Raw genomic sequence first — 25,464 nt, forward strand, 5'->3', positions numbered from 1 at the left:
ATGCAGAATTCCCTGCTGCCGCGACAGAAGAGCCTCTCAAGGGGTATCCTAATCAGAGGACAGATACTCATGCCCGGAAGTATTGTGCAATACGGCGCCCCTAGGATGACTTGGGAGAGGTTGATTCTGAGCTTCTTCAGAACTCGAGTCAAGAACGGCAGCGGCAGATAGGTGTACAGGAGTCCGTGCTCCATTTTAGCCTGCATGCATATCCTAGAGACAGCATTTTTGGGAAACTCCAATGCGCAGCAGAATTTTTGACACTGCATTTTCACCAGTGGCGAAAAGATCAGCCAGAGTTCTCCCCTTTTTCCACCACAGAGCACAACTGCCATTCGTGATCCACCAGGCATCCACGGATATACTGGTCAACCTGCTAGAAGGTTCATGATCCAGAAAATACCCTGATGCTCCAGCCAACTCCGGACATGCAGAGCCTCTTAGCAGAGGACCAAGGACCCCACTCTGTCCTTCTTGTTGAAGTACTACATGGCGGCGGTGTTGTCCATGAGAACCTGTACCAGCCTTGCCCTGATGAAAAGCATTCAGCGCCTTATGTAGAGCTCTATTTCCACAAGAGACCAGAGTCCTCTGCTCTCCACCTTTCCCAGATGGCCTCCCCTAGCCAGCAGTAACGCATCCGTCACCACAGTCCGCTCTTGGGGCAAAAGGGAAAGGGGTCTGCCACTGGTCAGGCTGTGGTCGGATAGCCACCACTGAAGATCTTTTGCAATCAGCTCAGAAACCTGGATGATATCTGCCAGGTTCCCTTGGAGCTGGACCCAGGAGACTTCAGATCCCACAGTCAAGGTTCCCTTGGTGCTGAACCGACCGAGGCTTCAGATTCCACTGTACAGCCAGCAAATGCACCTGGCAAAGTGGACAAGCAGATGCTGCACTAACTGAGATTCAGGATTGAGGCTGAAACATCGGGATCATAGCTTGAATGTCCTAGACTTGTTGCAACAGAGGGAAGGCCCTGAACTACACTGTGTCCAGAATAGCTTCTTTAAAGGGAAGTTTCTGTGCAGCAGTCCAGTGTGACTTCCACTCATTGATCGAGAATCCCAACAATGTCAGCAGGATTGCAGTCAGAGGTGGTTTACTGCTGACTGAGGATAGCCCACTTTCACCAGCCAGTCGTCTAGTTAGAGGAAAATTGGTATCCCCAATCTCTGAAGATAAGCAGTGACCACTACAGTCACTTTGTGAGCACCAGGGGGCGCTGGTAAGGCCAAAGGGGAGCACTGCCAGCTGAGAATGCTCCTGGCCACCTTGTACTACGGGTCACATGAAAGTAGGTATCCTGTAGGCCCAGGGCTGCTGTTCAGCTGCCGAGATCTAGGGATGACAGAACTTGGTCCAGTAGGAGCATTTTGAATTGGCCCATCCGAAGGACGGCATTCAGATGAAAAAGATCCAAAATAGGATGAAGGCCTCATCCTTCTTCGGCACAAGGAGAAAGTGGGAGTAACAACCGTCCTTATTTTTTAGGCTGTCACCCTCTCAATCACATCTTGGGACAGCGGAGCTCACTCCTCTATCAATTAAATGTAGAGGTGCTCCTCTGAGAGCAGCACTAAGACGGGCAGAAGCTGTGGTGGACAGCAAAGAAATGGGAGGAACTGGAGTATGCTGGTGTACCCATCTGTCAGATGTAATGGACTGGGAGAAAATTTCAAATCCTGCGTGCCACAAAGTGGTTGTGTGCCTCAAAGGGCTAACCAAAGAGGCTTGAAGATTGATGATGCACAGGGGAGGTGGACTAGGAAAGCCAGTGCCTCTGGTGACCGGCACATGACCACCTCCCCCAAGTCCGTGGCCACGACAGGGCTAAGGGGACTGTAGCAGGGGTGGGGGACCTGACGCAGTCTGTATGCCAACCCATAAAATAGTCCCCGAATGACCAAAACTGATTAGTGTAGGTGTCAAAAGGCCTAAAGTGACAGCTGTCACTTGGCTTTACTTGAAAATCTTCAGGGTGGAATAAGTATTTTTGACAAAAAGAATGGATTCATTAAAAGGCATATCCATGAAGGATGCCTGCACATCTCCAGAAAAGCATGCAGATCGCATTTGCGTGTGGCGACAAAGCACCACTCTAAGTGCTGACTGCTGGTACAAAACAGTTGGTAGTATCCTGGCCAGGCTGAATTAAATATTCGGCTGCATCCTGTCCACCCAGAATGAGTCAAATAGGCCCTGAAATCTTTACTTGCCACGTCCCAAGCGACATGTGTATGGTGGGCAAGTAGATAACTGGCATTGACCGACTGCTATAAATGGGGGTCTCGAATTGACAGAGGTATGCACCTTTGTCCAAGTAGGGACCCTTCCTTCTAGTCAGCACTTAATTGTGAACACAGGAGCTTGGCAGTCTACCACAAGGTGGCGCGGGAGGCTAGTTTAAACATTATCACAACAACAGTTAATTATTATTTCAACATACAATAAAAATGACTATTACGTGCTGCCCAAGCCATTCTTAAAGCTTTTGGGGCCTGAAATAGTCTGAATTGTCACACTTGTAGGAGTGCGATGGTTAGTGGATGTGTTGGTACTGCCATTGGCAGCGCTGGCAGGGGCAATGTGTGGTGCAGGCTGCAGTGGCCTCTTGATGAGAGCCCTGGAGCTTCTTTATTTCTTTATTTTACTAATTAAGCACTGGCGTCACTGTTTATCGCCTCAACAGGATGTAAATGCAAGGTGACCATTATTGATCTCTGTACCTTCAGAGCTCATTCGACTGTATGCGCATAGGCATTCAGAGGATCACAGAGCACATGAGATCTGTATGCGCATAGGCATTCAGAGGATCACAGATCACAAGAGGTCTGTATGCGCATAGGCATTCAGAGGATCACAGAGCACAAGAGGTCTGTATGCGCATAGGCATTCAGAGGATCATAGAGCACAAGAGGTCTGTATGAGCATAGGCATTCAGAGGATCACAGAGCACACGAGGTCTGTATGCGCATAGGCATTCAGAGGATCACAGAGCACAAGAGGGGTCTACACAGCATTATGCTGGCCCACATTTTGAAGATTCTAGATTAAATTGTCCCAGTCACACTGCATCCTTATGCCGGCTTCCAGCTCTCCTATACCGATACAATGTTGCAATTTCAGCCTAAAGAGGTGTGAATGTTGCCATTATGCAGCAACCTCGTGCAAAGATTCTGTAACACCTCTTACCATGACATTCTGTCTTCTTAGCAAAGCATGAGCTGTAGATATAATTGAAGAACTGTTCTCCACTGAGGGCAGTAAACGTCCATGATCGTTGTTCGTGGTTTGGGGTAAGCAAGGGAGGACAGTTTTAAATAAGGCCGGAAACAATGTGCAGCAATTCGGACAAATGGAACCTGTTAGTATCCAACACAGATGTCCTCAAAGGACATCAGGTCCAGAAAATGAAGGCACAAAGGCTCAGGCAACAGTAACCGAATCAGTGAGCTGCCACATTCTTTCGAAGCAGAAGAAACATTGTATTCCTTTGCCATGGGGTGAAGCATGAGATGCCTTTTGTGGTTTCAGTTCATGGGAGCCTCGATGGAAAAGGCCTGCTGTATGCAGGAAGCACACATGCCAATAGCCCCGACTCAGGAGGGAGACTCACGCTCTTTGAAGACAAACATCGCTTTATTTTCGGTGTCTCCCGCCTGAAACTGCCTCGGCTTCAACTTAAATCAATATGAAAAATCCATTCCCCCAAGTTTATTTTTTCTACAAAATCTTCCACTCTCCTGTTCTAAAACGATGGCATGTATAAGAAAGCATGTTTACTTGGTCAGCTAACAAAAACAATTCTAAAAATAAATACATGCTATAAAAAAATAAAGTGACAAAACACTGACAAAGAATAAATAAATATGAATGAAAACAGATTAAATAATTGCTAGATTTGTGAAAATTTGCAGTTGTAAACTCTGATTCTTTGAGTGATCAGCGAAGGTGTTTGCTAAAAGAGAATAAAGCTTCTTTAGGTAAATATGTGAAAAGCGGCAGTGATGTTTCTGCAGGGGCTACTTAATTATTTCGGGGATTTGAGGCCTATGTAGACCAATCTATATATTTGCCAGCTTCACTGTTCAGCTGTGTGTGCCATTTGAAAATTGAATTACAGCTTGTAGAATGCACAGATAGTTGAATTCACGTCTGAGCAATTTCCTTTCAACCAGTCACAGCCGGCATGTGGGGGTGGATGGGGGTTCGTGCAGGGGTTCATGCGCGGGTGGGGGTGATTAAATTATATTTGCAAAAAATAAACTTACCTTCCCGGGTGCCGCAACGCCGCGGCTCCGGGCTGGGTCCAGTTTTCCTGCTGAACAGGAACCAGGAAGCCTCCCTCCCCTCAGCCAATCCCAACCCTGCAATGGCAGCGTTGTGATTGGTAGGGACGGCGCCCAGCCAGGCACATATGGGGAGGCCATTTCTCCATGTAGGCTGCATGCAGCCTACATGGAGAAAAGGGAGAGTGTGCATGACTGGTTTAGTGGGCCCCAGAGGGCCAACCAAACAGTCAGGGGCCGCAACATTGGGTAAGCCATTCCTTCCCAACCCGCCCACCCACCTGCCCCTGAACAAGCATAACCTTCTTCTTTCTGGCAGTGCGAGAAGCAGAACCATTTTATTTTTCTGCTTCTCGCACTGCGAGAAAGCAGTGAGGCGATGCTCCTCTGCCCTAATGGAGGAGCCGCTACCAACAGGCACCAATGAGGGACATAGGCACAGAATGTGTAGAACTGTTTCATCTTTAAATCCAAAGGTGATGCTTTGTGGTGCTGCAGGTTTGATTCCAAAAACATGTCAAATCTTTCGGTGAAAAGTCTCCCTGTCTGAGCGAAAGTGGTTTTTATTTGATGTATGTCGAAAAAATAATTTCAAAATATTGCTGTTAAATTGGATCGGTATAAGAGTTTATTGTCATCCAGACATAACTCTTTTTAATAATTGATCTTTGTCTTGCATGAATGAGTCTTTTGCTCCTTTCTTTACAAATCATTTAACTGAAGCACAGGGCATTGCCGTGTCCCACAGGTATTTAAGAGTAAGAGTGGGCATAGATTCTTCCAGGTACTCTCTCCATGAGTTCCATTCTTACTGGTGGCAATTTCTGCCCATACCAAGTGCCCCAAGGATTTTTGTCGTGATTAACTCATTTTGGCCTAGTTTAGATAAAGATTCCTTGATAAACAAGGACTTACTTCACTAGCCCAAACTCTAGCAAATCTGTACCTCAGATGTGCTCGGCCGGAGGTAAAAAAGACGCCTACATGTTTTTGAGTGTAAATTGTTCAGATTCTTTGCGTCTCTCCCTCTCAGTAACTCAGACCTATCACACAGTGTTGGTGAGAGGTTGCTGCTGGTGACAATTAGGATTGGCTGTAGGGAGGGAGCCTTCAGTTTCTTACTTAAGGACAGAAAAGCATTTATAGAACTCATGTGAGGGAGAAAGTTGCATCTCATATGAATATTTTTATTTCCCTTTGATTTATAGTTTCCACAGAGATCACAACTTTTGTTTTCTTATTGTTTATTTCCAGGCCATATTTTCCAGTATAACAAGCTAGGGCTGTTAATGATCTTTAATGCTGAATTGCTGTTTTACTTAACAGGACAATGTTGTATGCTTACTGGTTAGATGCAACTAGCCTGTTGGCCTTTTCATCCTGTTCATAGTGGCATTGGTGAATATAGGTGACAAGGTCTTTGCTCTCCTTCCTATAGCTTTTATTGAAGATGAATTTGACTTTAATAACATCTTTAGGTTGTCAGGCGTGTGTGCTCTTGAATACACCTCAGTGCGCAAGAGAAACTCAAGTTCTCGCTGCATTCTGGCCAGATTAGCAATATGAATGAATGAATGAATGAAAGTTTTCATTGTGCGATTGCCTAAAATCATTTGCAATATTCCAAAGATAGTGCAATCGTATATATTCACATTTAAAATTGTGCACATTGCCTAATATTTAAGAAAAACAGTAAAATATATATGCCCACTAAAAACACCACTTGACAACCAGCAGTTCAAAGTTGTATACAGTTCATAGTCAGAAAACAAACAGTAACACATACTAACAGCAGCTGTTCCTTTTGTTCAATATTCAAATCGTGTCCTAGCCAAAAGCCCTAGGCATTAAAGTGCTAGTGGGCTTGTAATAGCATGCTAAGGTGTGTATTATAGCTGCCTGAGGACATCTTCGCCTCCTAGGTCACTCAAACGTTTTGATTAGTTGCTTACGGTTTGTTTGTACAGGCCACAGTCAAGTCATCATGCCCTTGTTGTTTGGACAACCGGGCACGCACCTCTGCCATGTATTTCCCAAATTTGCCTAGTTTGAGGTGCTGGAGAACGATACTGATACTGCTTCTGTGCGTGTCCGAGACCCTTTTGACGGAAGCATGGGTTTTACGACATAGTATAGCAGACCTGGTGCTCCTCTCTATACTTACAAAATCTGCATTTGGTTATATGTGCCAAAGCGTTCCAACCAGGATTTAGCGCTCTTGTTCGCAAGGGCACCAGCCTGGCCCATTGGATGTCTTTTAGGAACTTCTTTCCAGTGCTTGGTTCAGACATGGCTGTGTTCTATTTTCCTAATATGATGAAATTAAACCTGGCTGCCCTCCCTTGGCTAGATAGTTACGTTTGTCTGCTTGCTGTGATAATTGACGAGTTTGTTTGTTCATAGCATTCTTAATTGCAGCATAGCTCATCCCCTCCAAAAAACAGTTTTCCATTGCAAAACCAAGTACCCCCACAGCTTTTTGCATGTAGCTGTTCCGCAGGTTGGCCGTTCCTTCGTATATTGGTCTAAGCACACTTTTTAAGCATCCTGTGGGTGCTTTAATGACTTGGTAATAATGTTTCGCCTGTGTTCCCAAACATTCATAGTTTTGCTTGACAAGGCCTAACTCCAGGCAGATCAGACTGCTGCGGCATATATAGGTAACTTAAAGATATGTTTGTACACCTGACACTGGGAGTTTTCAAGCAAACTCCCCATTAGATCAGGGAACACTTGTTGCGCATAGCCTGCTATCGCCGGTATTTTGAAATGTATCACCCTCCGGATTGGCAGCGTTGTTGGACTGCACAGCTTTCCCTGAAGTTTGCATAAAGCATTGCTTGTTGATTGAGCCTTGGACTTCATTCTTTGTTGGTGTGAAGTTGCCTTCCCAGTATCACTGAGCCAAGCCCCAAGGCAGGTGTACGTTCTTCTGGTGGCAATAATTTAGGCGCCCAGTCTCCATCTGAGTAAAGCTTTTTTTGCTTTATGTCCAAAAGCCATCACCAAGGTCTTGTTTGGGTTCACAACCAATTCATTGCTTTCGTTCTAGATGTTAAGAGCCTCCAGTCCCCTTTGTAGTCCAGTTTTGGTGTGATCCAATATTACCAAATTGTCTAGGCACTGTAATAAGTGAACTCTGTTTGGGCCGATATTGGGGATTGCGAGGTTTGCATTTTGACACATCTTCCCCAAATCTGCGGTATATACATTGACGAGTGTTGGGGCAAGGACACAGCCCTGGTTTAGGCCTCATTAGTGTAGTATGTTTTTGAGAACATTTCCACAGCTAATTTTATTCTTACCTAAGTTTTGCTTTATAGTAAAATTTCTGTTTACAGTTAATTTACAGGTATTTACATTTTCTTTTGTTACAGTTCAAATTACATCCAGCAGGCTTTCCTTTCACATTCCCAGTACCCCCATCAAGATTGTCACATAATTCACTGTACTTTTTCTTTATCGCAAGTGAGAGGGGCTTGTAAAAACCAATCTCAATGTTAAAAAATATAAGCAGCAATTTGGCAGGAGGCAGAGCTTGACATTTGGCCTCTATCCTTGTAGTACAGCAAATGTGACAAGAGAAAATATGGAATTTAAAGGTATTCTAATTGATTGCTAGACTTTCGTGCATTGTCTTGCGAATCTCTGTCCCACAGTTTGAGAAACACTATGCTAGACAACTGTGCAACCCACAGCTCCACAGGAAGGTTAGTATCAATAAATTCCAGATGTTTTACAGTATTTACTGGTTGAGGACAGTGAGCCCAGAGAAGTCAGCCAGAGGTCCTGATCCCAGTCTTCAACAAAAATGCTGAAAAATAGCACCTGTCTTGATAGGAATGAATCTTAAAAAGTTGTGATGCCTTCTGGGAACAAACAAAAGAGTGTTTTGGCAACAAAAGAAGTGCTGTCAAAGGAGTTATCAGAATGTGGCAGCAATGTAAAAAGAAATTCCAGAAGACATTCTAACATGCTACTGACTCTGTGACCAACTATTCCCCAATTTTGACAGTCTGCCATCCCTAATGATATAAGTTAAACTCTGCTCTGAGCCTGTTCACTTTTTAGAGATGATCCTTTCAGGAGACTGAAGTGCCGCAGAGTTGACCCATGTTACGCCTGGCGCTTTCCTTCAGTCTCTGATTTTAAGAGTGCCACAAACTACTTTAGTTTCTTTTTCTTTTAAAAGTGATGGCTCTAGCATCCCCTCATGATGAATGCAGTTTTCTCCTATGCCAGAAGGTTCTAAGGGTTTAGTACTTGACATGGGTCACTAAGCATGTGTAACTGAATGCTCCCTGGAACTACCACTAATTCAAAGGCAGCTTAGGGAGAATCCCCCTTGTAATAAAAACTAATTATAATTATTTGCAGGTAACAGGTCACACAGGGTAATCCCTAACTAAGAAGGATGAAGATACGAAGGCCAACTATGAGCGTGGCATTTCTCTGGTCAGATCCATGGAGTGATTTTGGTTCTTCTCAGCACATGAAAAACTAACACGCGGAAGAGGTCAGACCCTGGTTAGAGTCAACTGGCTCTCAGGTCATAAGCAATACATTAACTTCAAAGGGACACAGTGACTGACAAATCACTTTACACACCACTTAGAGCCGTTAAAGCATAAAAGCAGGGGTCTAGCTTGGAGGGGGGGGGGGATTGAGGTGTTACACCCCAGTAATAAATGTATCTTCTGATAAATAGTTGGGAACGGGTGCTTTCAGTTGGGTATTGTGAGGTGTCAGTCAGATTTCAGCAGCAATTTTTCCATACACGCAGACAAAAACGCACACACACTCTCTCACTCTCTGTTTCGAACGTCCTCAAAAATATTGGTTATTTTACACAATATTGTGTTTCCCCCCTTAGTGCTCCTACCGATCCGCATTCCTCTCCCTTTCCACTGCCCCTTAGTACTCTCTCATGCACCCTGGTTTTCGTATGATGTATTTAAACATTATATGCCAGCCTCGTTTTGAGAAAATCTGACGCTCACCCCCTCCCCCAATCTTACTGACCAAGCTACAGTCCCACGTAAAAGCACAATATTTTCTTATTAGCCAATGGTAGGATGCCTACTGAGTTTTTTTGAGCCCATACCTAAAATAGTGAGTCTCAAAATGCAACATGCTATGAACTCAACAGCTTGAACTGACAGAAGGTGTCACATATGATGTAAGACCCAATGTAACTCATCAAGATAGCCATTTACTTCAGCTTCCACATTTCCCTTTCTCTCTTCCAGATTTATTTTTGTATAGAGTAGGCCTGGGGGTAGTTCGCGAAGTAGCACTTCGCGAAGCTACGCAAAGTGAAGTTCGCACTACGCGAGCTACGCGTAGCACTTCGCGAACTGCGTAGTAGCTTGTTCGCACTGTGCCAGATGTCGTTTTCAATGATTGCACAGTGCGGACAAGCAACCGGCACTGTGCAATCATTGAAAATGGCATCTTGCACAGTGCGAGCTGTAGTTTTCTGCTGCTCGAGTAGATTTTTACTCGAGCTTCAGCTTTCTCAACGCGAACTGGTAGTTTCTCATCGCGAGCGGTCGCGAGCATACGCGACCACTCGCAATGAGAAACCTGACCTCCTCGCGTTGGGAATCTCGCCGGGAGGTTTATTTTCCATGCTCGCGATCGCCAACTTGAAGTTGCTGATCGCGAACAAGGAAAAAGTCTCGCCGGGATGTCATTTTGCTTGCTCGCGGTCGCCAACTTGACGTTGAGGACCGCGAGCAAGCAAAAAATGACCGTAGCACTACGCAACACTACGCTACGCATGTTCGCACTGTGCTACGTGCAGTTCGCGTAGTGCGAAGTTGCGCGAACTTCGCAAACTACGCAAGCGTAGCGTAGTGCTTTGCCCAGGCTTAGTATAGAGTGGAGTGAGTGTTCATGTCTTTTCCATTACGGGAAAAAATGTTCAGAACAATTTTTGGAAGCTTTGTTTCCCCGATACCGTGCACGCCCGAATCAATATTTTCAAGATGTTAGACTATTTATTTTCTAATAGAATCCTTGCTGCTACACCAAGCTTTTTTATAATTCTCATTTAACGAACAATTGCCTACTAGTACGGTTGAGGCTGGAAACCAGTCAGACTCATTGCTGAGGCGGATCTCTCCAGTACGGCATAGTATGTCCTGAGAGAAAGGGTATTTGCTTTAGGATAAATCTCACTCTACCAGTGACCAAAATAAATGGGCTCCCGTGCATCTGAGGCAATGTAATGCAAATGCTGGCTTAGGGCCATATGTCAAATATGTTTTTGAGGTGATAGACAGGCTGAATCACAAATCAGCTTGTTTGCAACAGCAAAAACATGTTTTAAAGTACAAATGCCAAATTGCAATTCAGTAACTCCCAAATCGAAATTTGATTCAGTGATTTGGTAGTTGGAAGGAGTGTGTTTAGGGGTCCCTTTCAACTATCAATTTGCAGTAGTGTTAATGTTTTGCAGCCGAACAACAGGTTGCATTTTTACCCACTACTAAAATGCAGTGGTAACCATTTGCAAATGGGAAGGGGACACAAAAGATCCACATCCCTTTTGAGAATGTAAACAAAAATATATTTTAGGAGTAGGCAGTGGTCCCACAAAACTTAAAAGTTTCATTTTCTATTTTCCTTGAAAGTAAATGGGCTGCACTTGGAGAAAGCAAGATTGCTTTATTAAAAAGCAATCACAGACATGGTGGTGTGCTGACCCCAGCAGGCCACCATCCATGTGATGGCTATCATTCCTAATGGGTCGCATACTGCGAATTACCTATTAATATTATTGAGGAAGGTCAATTTGTGACCCACTAGGGATTAGGGATTGCATTTTCCGAATTGCGTTTCAGACTTTCAGTAAGAATCCCAATTTGGGAAAAGCAATTTTTGTACGTTGCTCCCTCATCTTTAATAGTATAGTTATTTTGCATCTGTAGCTGCTCATTGGAAAACAAATAAAATTCAAACAATGCTTTGTAACATGCACCAAAAAAGCCTGAATCAGAAATCAGACAATGAATTGGACTGCTCACCATGTATGGCGTCCTGCCTAGCCGTTTCCTTCTGTGGTAGATCGGGTGCAACATGGCGTCCAATGGTGTCCTGCCAGTTCTGTAACTCTGGCACTGGCTTCAGATCAGGACGAAGGGAATCAGCACCAGCAAACCATAAATTAGGGGTTTCGATGCTTCTGAAAGAGTTATAAATACATGGGAAATTATTTTTAAAATCAAGGTTACACTATTTACAAACACATTATACTAACTGCATGTCCACAATTGAAGACTGATGCCGAGATGAAAAACCAGATTCGTTTGTACTTTCTAGTCTATCATCCAATTGTCCCTACTATTATGTGCATTGTTCTCTGGAAAAAAACACAGAACTACAACTTTGGCCCAAAACCTGCTCAACCTTGAACAGCCCAATATAGTATGTGTCCAATTTTCCCCTCCTTCCATATTGCACCTTAATTAGTTTGTCGAAATCTGCAGATTTATTTTATGGAGAAAATCGGGAGTGCTATATAAAAGTTTTTTAATGTAAAATTTCATATATAATGCATTTTCCCCTTTCAATAAAGAGAAATTAAACTCATTAATCTGATCCAAAGCTGCAATGGATATCTGGAGTCCTCCTTTGAATGCCATTTTTTGGGTGGCTTTCCCATGATGTTTCTCTGCCCCCTGGCTGCGTGAGAGAGAAGCCAAGCTACTGATTTTCTTGCGGGTTTTAGATTGTATCAGCTCCCCAGAGAGTTTCATAGTTTCAATTATTTTATTTGTAAGAGATTCAAATCCCGTAAAACATGTCTAATTTTAACATAGGACCATTGCAAAAATAGTTTTACAATGTTTAATGCTAGTCTCTATTTCATTCAAATTTTTTCAATTCCCCTCCAAAAAGTCAAATTTTTTTTGATAGCCGTTGCTCATACAATTAGACATTACATTCCTATCTATCAAAGGATCCTCTACTATATAAACTTCTGATAGCAGTGCTACTCCATTAATGGTGTGAATCGTGTAGTTCCGAAAGTTATTGCATACGTTTGATGTTACACTGTAGTGTCCTGTATCTGACTTTCTTAGAGGTTTTCGCTAAACTCATAACACCAATAATATCATATTCTTGATAAATTAAATATAAGAAGAAATGATCGTATCTTTAATGTTTAAATACTTGGATGATCTATATGTGGTGTGTGCAAAATTCTCAAAATAATAAAAATCAGGGCGGCCTAGACCTCCTTCATTCACTGGTCCATAAAGTGCATCTAAAGCTAAGCTTCGTGGTTTGTTTGCTAATAAAAAATGGAAAACATGCCTTGCACTTCTTTAAAGAATTTAATTTAGATTGAATTAGGGATGGCTAAAAACAAAAAAAAATGCTTAAAGGTAAAATTAACATACGGCTCAATGCAGCCTGACCTGGTATTGAAAGGGGTAAATTATTACATTTTGGAAACAGTCTTATTATAACTTATTAATGAAGGGGACATCATTTAAAACATACAGGTCATTTACATTTTTAGAGACGTATATACCAATATACCTCTTGGGCCTAGTAATGACCTGTAAGCCAAGTTCTGTTATTAAAGTGTCGGGTGCAGTATTACAGAACAGATTTATTTATGTTATACCCTCCAATTAGCTGGTATTCCTGGAATAATCAAATATATATTTTTGAACTTTTAAGTAGGGTCTAAGAAACAAAGCTATATCATCAGCATAAAGCTTTATGTTTATAATTCCTGGAATTAGGGATGTCAGATTGCTATTTGAGCAAACGGCTATTGCTAACGGCTTTATAAAAAGAGCTAAAAGTAATGGCGACAGAGAACAACCTTGTCTTGTTTCTTTGTTAACTTTGCAAACGCCAATCTTGTTTGAAGTAATAATTACTTGGGCAGAAGCCTCTTTATAAAACTTGGATATTGTATTAATAAATTCAACAGGGAATCCAAACTCAGTTAGAATATAGAAACTAATCTCCCAGCAAACCTGATCAAAAGCCTTCCTGGCATTTAGTAACATAATCTGGGCCGGGTTTTCGTTTTGACTAAAATAATCAATACCTTCGACTAAAATACTGGTATTAAATGTTAGGTGTTTAATTGATACAAATCCACACTGATCTAAATGTTTAATTGACACAACACACTTATTCATTCAGTTTGACAATAATTTGACTATAATTTTATAATTGGTGTTTAAGAGGCTTATAGGCCTGTAAGAATTAATGTCCTCCTTATCTTTGTACTTTTTCAAAAAGCTGGTGAATACTGCCATAAGGAAAGAGGGTGGTATCTCGCCTCACATCAAAATATAATTGGCTAACGTCACTAATTCAGGATTTATTATTGAATAACCTTTCCTATTTGTTTCAGCATGCAATTCATCTTCTCCATATGTTTTTCATTTAGCCAGAGATTGCACTACAACTTCCATTTCTTTTAATGTAACATCGGTCAACATATTCTCAATTTGCCTATAGTTTTGGAATGAAGAGTTTAATAGGAAAATCCTTTAGTTTTAAAATATCTACCTCTTGTCTAACTTAATAGATTGCTTCATATGGTTTGGACAACTCCTTCTGTATCTGTATTTCATTAGTGATGCGAATATTTGTATCTTTATCTACCAAGGCAGTAATCCTATTGTGTGCCTGTCTTTCTCTTATTTGCCAAACTAAACATTTATCAGAAAACTGACTCTCCTCATACATTTTTTTGAGATATACAGAGTTGGCCAAATACCCTTTAGTGTAATAATAATCTTGCATAGCTTTCCGTGCTTGCACTAATGTTGATTTATTTTTAATGTTTTTATCCCTTATATATTGATCATTTGTTGTCTGACTTCTAATTCTAATTGTGCTCTATGTACATTTCGGAGGCATCCAGCTGCTATATCTTTAGTAGTAATATATCCATGTGTAGTAGCTTTAAAAGCCTCCCAGATTCTTTTTACTCTAGCTGCATCCTATTCAGTTGAAAGAAGCTTTCTATTTTATTCTGGGTTTCCGTACACAAGTCTTCATCCTCGATGTGGATGTTGATGATGACTTAAGTGCCCCAAGCCCTGATACTTCCAACTTTACCAAAGCATGATCAGAAAATCTGTTTTCAATATATGTGTAGTTGATTAAACTTAAATTGCATGAAGTAAGAAAATGATCTAATCTTGCCACTGTTTTATATTTAGTTTAGAAACATGAATATTCTCTCATATTGTGAAATTGTATCTGCAATATGTCTATCAGATCTTTGCATACATTCCGCTAATACCGTTTTCATAGGTGGTTTATTCTGTTTCTGTGTACCAGAGGATGAATCCAATTCAGGAGCCTGCAAAAAGTAAAAATCACCCCCAATATCACTGTTCCAGGATTATGCCCTAATGGGTGATAGAGCTCCGATAAAGGGGTAGGATTGTCTTCAAATGGTGCATATTTTGTGGCTGTGGTTAACCTGTTATTAATAATCAAACCACTGATCAAGCCCACCTGCCTTCTTTATCAACCTGAAAGTAGGTGATCTGAAAAAAGAACAATCTATTTACGAAAAGTGCTATCCCTCTATGAGCAGCACTTGCTGGTGAAAAATACCTAACTATGCCCACTGCCTAAACATACTATATGTAGATTTCTTTTTATTCACATTATGCATCTCCTGGATGAATACAATGTCAGGGATATATCCTCTTACCCATTCTTCAGTGGCTTAGCTTTTATTTAATTATTGAAGCCATTGATGTTTAAGGAGAGATTAAGACGTATAATTCAAAGTGCAATGTGCATACACTCTAAAGTGCCTGCTTCTGCTTAGTGTACAATACATTTATTCATTTAATGTAAACGAATTATTTGAAGTGCTGGTGGAGACAATGGTAAAATATTTAGCATATATACAAAGAAGCAGACCGATACCTTGCTGCAAGAATGACTAAAGGCAGATTTAAAACTCCTCCACGACCTTTCAGGCGCCATCACTTTTCTCATCATATTCATTAGCATTAATCTTTTAACTACAGTACGTAACAATTTTTTAAACTGACAGTGCAAAGTAAAGTGCCATGTAAAGTGCATATTAGCATTGATGATAACATTACTTCATTTACCAAACTTAGTTGTATGCATGGATGAACTATCCCATTTTTCTCCCCTGCAATCACCCCGTGCCCTGCGTATTCAGATTTTTAAATCTGAATACCAGATCTCTAGTGAAACACCATTTGTCGGTGGCTGATCTCATTTTGGATAAGACACCAGATCTGCTGGCCGTAACTGAAACCTGGCTACAAGATACTGACGACGCCATAGTCAATCTTGCCTGTCCTCCGGGCTATTCATGTTTTAGATCTAACCGCCATTCTAGAGGTGGAGGGATCGCCTTATTTATTAGATCCGCCTTCACATGCACCTGGACGATCTTGCAGATTGCCGGATGTGAGAGCGCGCTGTTTAAGGTTTCCATCAGCCCTCAGTTCTCGCTGTCAGGGATGGTTGTCTATCGCCCTCCAGCAGCGATGTTGCTTTTAGAGGTGCCTTTCCGGAGGCTGTGAGCTTATTGGCTAGTGGCTGCGCAAACTTTTCCATCCTGGGTGATCTAAATCTCCACTTTGACAGGTTAGAGTCTCCGGCCATCAGTGGTTTTTTGGCCGACTTAGAGGCTTTGCAGTTGTTCCAGCTTATTTCTCAGCCTACACACGTGGCCGGCCACATCCTGGATCCGTTTTTTACCACTCTCTCGGATGTTCGGATTGTGGCGGTTGATCCTGTGTTATGGTCTGACCACCATCTGGTGTCTGCTTGGCTTCCTCTCCCTGCCAATCCTACTATACCGCCTCCCTTGCGGTTTCCCCGGCGCCATTGGAACAAACTGAGGTTAGAGGACCTTCACCGTATTATGGGTGCTGAGCCACTAGGTCCCTTGCTGAATGCCACCTCGGGCTATGACCGGTTTTGTAACTGGATTACCAGGGCGCTGGACGTCCTGGTACCTATCATCTCCAGCAAGTCCAGTCCCCGGCAGGCCAGCCCCTGGTATGACAGCACGTTGCGTGCATTGAAGTCCTCTTGCAGACGGGCGGAAAGGGTGTGGCGTAAGTCGTACGATGCCGATAAGAAATCCATCTACCTGGCCCTAGTAAAGCTTTACCATCGAGCTATATGCAGGGCCCGGGCGGCGTTTTACGCAGCCGAATTTAGAAACAGCCCTAATCCGACTAAAACCATCTTTAAAACCGTAAAAGATTTAATGGCAAAGAGAGTTCCTCCACAGTTGGACAGTTCCATCGCCCACTGTGAAGCCTTAGCCACCTTCTTTCTGGATAAAGTCAGGAAAATCTATCTGGCGTTTCCTAGCACACTGCCTCCTGTGATCCCTTGGAGCGGCTCTAGCAGCTGTCCAGCGCTGCACTCCTTTCCTACCATCTCCGATGAGGAGTTCGCAATGTGGGCCCTGCGAGTCAAGTCTGGATCACCTGCAGACCCGGTAAGATCTGCGCTGTTCAGGGACGTTGCTTTTCAGGGACGCACAGTGGTGTGCTCCCTGATTAACCTTTCCCTAACCTCTGGCCTGGTCCCGGCCAAATGGAAGCAAGCGGTGGTTTCCCCGATCCTTAAAAAACCATCTCTGGATCCTTCGAGACCTGAAAACTACCGCCCTATATCTTTGCTCCCTTGGCCGGCCAAGGTTATGGAGGCCCATGTAAATCGGGCCCTCACGGAGCATATGACCCTTGTGAATGTCCTGGATCCAACGCAGAATGGGTTTCGTGCTGGTCACAGCACTGAGACGGCCCTTCTGGCAATGGTTGAGCATTTGCGAGGTGTGCTCGATGCAGGTCAAACGGCAGCGCTTATTTTACTAGATCTGAGCGCTGCCTTTGACACTGTCTCCCATCGCATCTTGCTACGCCGCCTGCAGGACATTGGCATTTGTGGTTCAGCTCTGCAGTGGTGCCGCTCCTTCCTCAGCGATCGCTCCTTCTGCGTTGCCACCCCTCCTTTTCAGTCCAAGTACCATCCTTTGGACCTGGGGGTTCCGCAGGGCTCCTCGCTGAGTCCCACGCTTTTTAATCTGTACGTGCAGCCGCTGGCTGAGGTCGTCAGGCAATGGGGCCTTACCATGGTCTCCTATGCTGACGACACTCAGTTGGCGGTTACGATCAGCGGGGATGCCAAGCGGGATGCCCTCAGGTTCCGAAGTGGACTGAGAGAGGTGGCCAGCTGGATGAATAACAACTGTCTCCAACTGAACGCGTCAAAAACTGAGGTGATGATCGTTGGAAGGGAAGCGGACCACTGGGGGGACGAATGGTGGCCTCCAGAGCTGGGATCAGCGCCGGTCCCTGTCCTGGAACTCAGGAATCTCGGAGTCTGGCTTGACCATACGCTTAGCTTTGTGACTCACACAAAGAGAGTGGCGGCCTGCTGTTTTGGAGTACTACGCGGGCTAAGACCCCTGCTGCGTTTCTTCGATGCCCCTACAAGACAGCTGGTCATTCAAGCAATGATCATCTCGCGGTTGGATTATGCCAGCTCTCTCCTATTAGGAGCAAACCAAGCCGAGATTCTTCGTTTACAACGAGTCCAGAATGCGGCAGCTAGGGCGGTGGTTGGTCTGCCTCGATCCTGCCCTACTTCTAACACCCTGCGGTCCTTGCACTGGCTCCCGATATGCAAGCGTATCCAATTCAAGGCTCTCTGCCTGGTTTTTAAAATTCTGAGAGAGTTGGCACCTGGAATACTTAATTCATTGATCTCTCCTTACGTTCCCACTCGTTCACTACGATCCCTTGGACAGTCCTTGGTGGTCGTCCCCCGTTTCAGACTTAGTCGGATGGGGGGTCGCTCCTTCCGTGTGAAAGCCGCAACCCTCTGGAACGCTCTCCCCTTGGAAATTCGTCTCTCGAACGACCTATTGTCCTTCCGCAGAGCTTTGAAAACCCTCTTGTTTTAATTATTTCCAGTTTTTATTGTCTGTTTCGTGTCGCCGGATCCAGTGTTATGTGGTGTTTTCCTTTCCCTGCGCCAGGACGCTCCTTCGCTGGAGCAGCTGTGCGCATTAAAATGTAACTAACATAACATAACATAACATAATCCCTTCCGACCATTATCTTTCCCATACCCCGTGACCCTGGTGAGAGGATAACCCACACCACCTCCATACCCCCACTTGGTACCATGAGTGCCATGACCAGGCACCCAGTATTGTGTGCTTACCACTACCGGGGTGACCCAGGTCCTCTGGCCCCCGGTCTCTCACTCCTGGTAGCATTTACACTCATATTTGAGCTGCAAAATCCTTAACGTAAGTATCTCTATCAAATATCAACTCATAATTGTTGCCTAACATTTATCATTCATAGTTTATAGGTTTTTATAGTGAGATAGACATCTTCTGTAATAGTTCTTGTGCTTTTGCTACATCTTCCATTAGGTGGAATTTGCCATTTATGAGAACCTTTAATTTCGATTGTTGAACAATGGTACTTGTGCCCCTTTTGCTTTAAAAGTATCAATCATTCGAACAAATTCTCTCCGACTTTTTGCTGCTAATGCAGTCATATCCGAAAAGATTTTAAATGACAGGACTTCTTGTGTCGTCAAAGTTTTTTTTTAAATCACCTTAGAAATTATTTTTCTCTTATTCGAAAGTCAGCAAAATTCACTAGAATATTATGAGTGTTTTTTGTATTAATGGGGCGTTGGAAAGTTACCCTATAGGCTCTTGAAACTGTTAAGTCTCCTGTTGGATTCGTGATTGCTTTTCTCAGCAGGGATTCTACCCAGTTCCGAAATTGTGGGCCTTCAATTGCTTCCAGCACCCCAACTAACCGTAAGTTTTTACACCTGTTGTAATTTTCCATATCCTATAATTAAGCCCCAACGACATCTGTATTTTGCCTAATTTGTATTATTTCCTACTCAAAGGTCACTACCTTCTCCTCTAGGCTAGTTTCTTGTTCCTCAGCTTCTGTCAGACGCACTGGTATTTTACCTATTGTCTTCTCGATTTCCAACAACCTTTCATGTAATGATGCAATCTCCTGTGACTGTGTGATACGCAGCTCTTTTATCTCAGAAAGAATCAACTCGAACATGTCTTTAACCATTTGTCTAGATTCCTGTTCATTTTCTATCTCCTGCAGAGGTTCCTCATTGCCTACTATTGCTGTTGCCACCAGCCGAGATTTGTCTATTGCCACTTTTATCCCTGCATGCTGTTGAGCTGAAGACAATGCTGCCTGGGATATTGTTTAATTTATTAACTAGCTAGAGGTAGTTGAAGCTGTCACATCAATATGTGATTTCGAAAAAAGAGGATATTGTTTGCAACAGATAGGAATTGAAAAGGGCACAGCAGTAGATTACTTTTGGAGGCCTCCCATTTTGATATTACTTTCCATATCTTCTGTTCTTTCCAGTGTTGCAGGAGGCTAGACATTTGTAGTCTTGCAGTCTCCAAAGTGTCTTCATTCTCCACCTGTTTTTCAATCTCCGCCTGGGCCTCTTGGACATCAGGGGTCTCTAATCTATTTGCCTCCAGAAGCTGTTGCACCTTTAGATCCATTGTCTGTTGTGCGCTTTGTAATGTACGTGAACTACCCAGTGTTTTCTCTAGGATGCTCTTTTGACGCGACCTCTGAACCGGGGTAGATTGATTAACAGGGACAGAATTCGCATTTGGGGGTTTGCGCTTAAATGCGCACATGCTGCAACAGTCACCTTCTCTCCTCTTTTCTTTTTTCGTTATTTAAGCCCCTATTAATCAGTTTCTACTGAATCACGATGTCCTACTACTTTGTTACTTAGAGTTCAGTATACAATTAAGTCTCTTCCTTGTAGAGCATCCCGCAATTAAGCCTCGAGTTAAAGCAGCAGGCACAAGTTTGGATGTTGGAGGATTTCTTCAGGAGAAGGACAGGAGGCTCGCCACGCTTGTGCATCCTTACCTTCACCTCTTGACGCCGTCTCGGCTATTGCCGGCGTTTTCGATCCACTGCTTTCAACATCCTCCTTAACCTCCCGGTCCACATTCCTAACAATGACCCCCCCCCTCCGATGCCACCAAAACACTGGCGGTGGCACCGCCCAGGGATTCGCAAGAGCCCTGCAGGTGCTCCCGAGATTGCATCCTCGATCCTTTGCTTCCAGGGCGTGACTGAGTAAGTAAGTGCACTAACGGGTTTATCTGCCATCATCTCCTCTCAGCCCTGAAGGGATAACATCAATCGGTATTGTACTGATAGACTGAAAGTACAGCAAACATTGGATGATCAGACTGCAGTTTTAGGATAGTCACCTGACTTAAAAGTTGACTTCCTCCCAAAAAAACGATTATACATTGTGGTCCTACTAGCTAGATCCTTAATCCTGAAAAGGTGGCGGTCTGATTAAATTCTGACTTTTCAAAATCTACAGTGTAAACTTAATAGGATTAAGGAGTCGGAAAAAAGATATGCATTAAGATCTGGATCATATAGGAAATTTTAGAAATTATGGGAAACTTTGGATTAAGAGGTTTTTCTTTATATGAAATCATAAATATGAATTATATTAAATGGGGTTTTCTTAAATGTATTTGGTTGTTTGCGTATAAGAATCATGTGTTAGTATTACTATATAATATTAGGAAAGAATGTAATGATATATTTAAACTTGATCCTGCTTTTTGTGATTTTTTTATGCTTTTATGTAAATTTGTATTTTTAAATTATGGGAATGATTAACTATTCCAATGAAAAATAAAAAAAGAACTACAACTATGCATGAAAGTACATAACATATAGAATGATTATGACATGCATCATTTAGTGGCTAAAAAGCGAAGTAGACAGTTAGCAGTTTGCTGTTCTCCTGGTCTCTGAGGTAGTAGGGACAGCATACAAAAGAAAGTAAATCTGGCAATATGAGCTAGGTCTGCCTTCTTGATTTCCTATCCCTTCTCCCACCTTCTAATCCCTCAGCACAAAGAGGGAGCTGCTGGGGTCTCTAGTTGGAACTAGGGATAAACAATTCCAATACTACCATCAAGGGGGGAACAACCTTTACAACGCAACTTTTACAACGCACTACCATTACAACGAAACTGTTACAACGCGAGTGCATTGACAACGCAGGACATTACAACGCAAGTCTTTACATCGACTTGCACTAGATGGCGTGCTAACATTAAAAATAGTGTAGTTTACTATCCCAACACCTTCCCTACTGTTACGTGGACTGGAGTTGGAATAGTAAATTACACTTTTTTAATGTTAGCACGCCATCTAGTGCAAGTCGATGTAAAGACTTGCGTTGTAATGTCCTGCATTGTCAATGCACTCGCGTTGTAAAACTTTTGTTTTAACAGCATGCGTTGTAACGTCATACATCCCCATCAAGGAGCCTGCAAACTGAAGCATCAGGGAAGATATTAAAGACAGGCCATACGAGAGCTCATGTAGCTCAAGAAGAAGGTAAGTTAGGATCAGTGTTCCTTCAACAAAGCCTGTATGTTGCCTTCAACCAAGAAATATGAGGTGGAAAATAGAGCCCCAGCACCATGTGGAGCGAAACAGCCATTATAACGCGGGCTAAGCCATGCATGCCATTTCCCTGCAAGGGCAACCACGCTTCCCTTAACCAAGCATATGCGTAGTTGAGGTATGCACGTGGTCTAGATGCTGGAATGGGTGGGCCCAGGAACAGGAAGGATCGGGAGAGGACACAGTGAGGTAAGTGGGGCTGGGGCCGGGTTATGGAGTTTTAGTGCTGGGGATTAGGATGTTTTCAGGGTTCCAGGTGTTGGGGAAGTTTGTAGGGCTCGGGGGGGTTGGGTAGTTATTAGAGCTCAGGGTTGGGTTAGTTTTTAGGGCTTAGGTGGGTAGTTTTTGCAGCTTGTGGGGGTCAGAGTAGTTTTTAGGGCTCGGTGGCTCAATTGTAAAAGTTACCACAAATATCCCTTTACCAGTCATGTCTTTATCACAAAATTGCATGGTAAAGGCATGCATGGTAAAGAATGTGTTGTTCAGATGCATTTGTGGTTAGGGCAGCATTGTGGAGGCACACATGGTTTAGCCATGCGTGCCTCTATCATACTACCCAGTTTGGATCTCCGGTACTGGTCACGGTTGCTAAAAGTAAGGAGCTGGAATTAAACGTCAAACATGTGGAGGCTTTTTCATCAAACAAAACTCAACAATGGGAGTCAGCACTGGGCAGCTGGGATGTACAGATAGAAGCTGAAGCTGCACTGCTGCTCTGAGCCTTTAATGGTAAAGCAACACCTTGGGACATGGCACTGGACATTTAAGGCTAAACCTGCACAAGACGATCTCTGCATAGGGAGAAATGATAGGCCATTTCATGCACCTGCATATGTACCGTGAGGCAGCATTGGGTATTTGAAGACATACTGTGCAGGGGGAACTGCACTGAGCATCTGAGGCTAATCTTCCACCAGAAACTTTGAGGCTAAGACTGTACTGGATAGTAATGGCTAGATTAGAACATTCAAAAACACAAATGAGCATTGGCATGAGGGACAATGTGTATGTGCTTATGGCGCAGAACTCGGCCTACATGGGTACACCTCAACATACATGACCCTACATAAGTATATGGCTATGCATTGGCAACTGATTTTTGTGTCCGAGCATGTGTTGCTGGTGCCAGGGTACCTGAAAGCTGCAAAAGTATTTACATCTCACCCCGGCCATTCAGGGCTGTATTAGACTTTTCTTTTGCTGTAATTGGGCATTTAGGGGCACATCCTCCTCTGAAATAGCTACGTGGAATTGGAGGCTAAAACTCTACAATGAATCTGCGACTTTGCTTTTGTAGTTATGACTTAGCACATGAGAGTTATGCCTGTTAGTGAGGGGATATCGTGGCCAATTGTAACAGCCATATTATCGGCTTATTGTTTCTAAATATTGATGAGAAGTTATGAAACAGTTACATAAAGATAGAGATCTGAGAAGAAACTGAGGACCATTAAACGACAAATCAAGTTGATTTTCAATCTTGCAACTTTGGAAATTTCGGTACGTTTAATTATATGGAATGCACTGAAGTGAAGTATAAGAAACATTTAACTTGAAAATGATACAGGAGAACACATTTAATAAATTCAACCATGGAGCCTTGAGGAAGCGGGAATCCTTATACACAAAACACATGTTGAATGTATGCTGGCGGCAATCTTTGCAAAAAAGAAGACATGAGAAGTCCAATATGACTGTTTCATCTAGTTGATGACAGTTTAAAAGTGGTGTTGAAATGGTACTGATGTTATCCAATCTAAAAAAAGATATATGTGAGATAAAAACTGTATTTGTTGGCCACATAAAAAATAATTCCTATCTAATCATGAGGCTACATTTAAATATCGTTAAGCTTAATAAATAGATGAAAGATTAGTATGATTTAATGTTTTGTCCATTGTGTATCTTAATTGTTTATAGAACTTTTATAGTTCCAGTAATGCGATGGTCCCCATTACAAAGATTAGTCTACAGTAGTGTACATTTATTTTACGTTGACGCCGGCTGAATTACCAACCAGTGGTGTTATACTGTAGCACGGCCACTAGAAAAAGTTCTTAGTTTTTTCCTTTCATTCTCAACTGATAACTGAAGCTACGGATGGCTACCAGACATTGTGTCTGACAATGGTCCCCCTGGACAATATCTGTGCTCACAGCTAATTATGGCCTTTACGGATTTTGTTTTGATTGTAGCATCAATGAACCCATTAGTTAATGTCCTGAACCCTTTCTCTAAATGAAATAAATGTTTCTAAAAGCAGAAAAATACTTCAGTATCCAAGAGCAGCTGTGAAAAAGAAAAAACCTAAGCCAACAAATCCTTTCTTGTGAATATACACCTTCCATGATTGAGCCACTTTCTAATGGTCGACAATTGGCGATGGTACACAAATTACTAGGTATAGCTAATGTAAGCTAATTTATAGAACATCCTCTATGATCTTCCTTTCCTGCGTCCCATTTTAGGGGTGTATGATGGGGTGGGGTTCACCAAAGACCTGGTGGTGGAAATCTTTGGGTAGTCATGATTTTAATCGTACAAGTACTTCTGTTTAACAAGAAAACATCATAACAGTATTGAAATCCAAGTATAGCAATAAGCATGCTGCATACATTATCTGTTTTAGGAAATCAACATCTTCACTGGTATGACTCTTACATCAATAATGGACAAGAGTCACTGAAGTTGAATAGTAAATTTGACCCCTCCGCAATCCAACACTTTCCATACTGTTGATTTGACTGGAGTGGGAATAGTACATTTTACCACTCCTGAGTACAAAATTTTGCCTACATTTGTCTAAATTGTAGTGAAAATTGTGTATGCATTTTATAGTCTAGTTTATATTGTTTAAATGTATATTATGTTTATTGAAAATTATAATATTAATAGTGTTTTTAATATGCAATACATTTTTTGTGAATTGCAGTTTTGTATTTTGTTAAATTTTTTATTTGCAATGAAAATAATTTTTGTAATGTATTTTAGGTTGTATATATATATATATATATATATTCACTGAAAAAACCATAGGTTTCAGGGGTGTTATAGTTAGCTGGACTTTTCACTTGTACAAAACCATTGAAATTCCCCCGTTATAGTTAGTTCAGCTAGCTATAACTCGCGCGCCCGCAATGCACTGCTGATGACGTAACATATTACATCACTCATGACCTGGTCAGTGACATCACTCATGACATCACTGATGTCATCTCAAATGACATCACTGATGACATCATCCAGTGAATATGTGTTTTTCTGAAAATTAAATATGTTTTATATATGTATATCTCAAGGTCGATGGAAGAATAAATGGGTATATAAGTGTCTAAATGGATGATTTGTTTTTGAAAAATTGATTGTGTAACTGACTGATTAAGTGTATCATAGTGAATACATGGCTTAGTGAGTAATGTTTAAATATGTAAATATCTGTATCAGTCTCTCACTTTGTGTATAAGTGGCTGCATGGGTTGGTGAGTAGCTACATGGGTGTCTATATAGGTTATTAGTTGTTTTTTTGAGTATCAGTCTGAGTGTCTGCATGGTTCGGTGGGGGGTATTACGTAGTGCATAGGTGCATGAATGAGTGACTCACTGTTTGTATGTGTTGAAGACAGCATGTGTGCAGG

The 25,464-nt window shown here is 42.5% G+C and overlaps 1 protein-coding gene across 2 annotated transcripts in view; it reads right to left on the minus strand.

The window, feature by feature from the left end:
- The window catches only part of LOC146772768 (rho guanine nucleotide exchange factor 11-like), a 319,232-nt gene that overhangs the window by 250,812 nt on the left and 42,956 nt on the right, over window positions 1-25,464 (minus strand). For both annotated transcript variants that reach the window (XM_085639976.1, XM_085639975.1), the window contains exon 3: window positions 11,324-11,481. The gene's annotated coding sequence lies outside the window, so the exon portion shown is untranslated. The remainder of the gene's footprint in view (window positions 1-11,323; window positions 11,482-25,464) is intronic.

The sequence above is a fragment of the Triturus cristatus genome, chromosome 12, assembly GCF_964204655.1.
Source record: "Triturus cristatus chromosome 12, aTriCri1.1, whole genome shotgun sequence".
In the NCBI taxonomy this organism is placed as follows: Eukaryota; Metazoa; Chordata; class Amphibia; order Caudata; family Salamandridae; genus Triturus; species Triturus cristatus.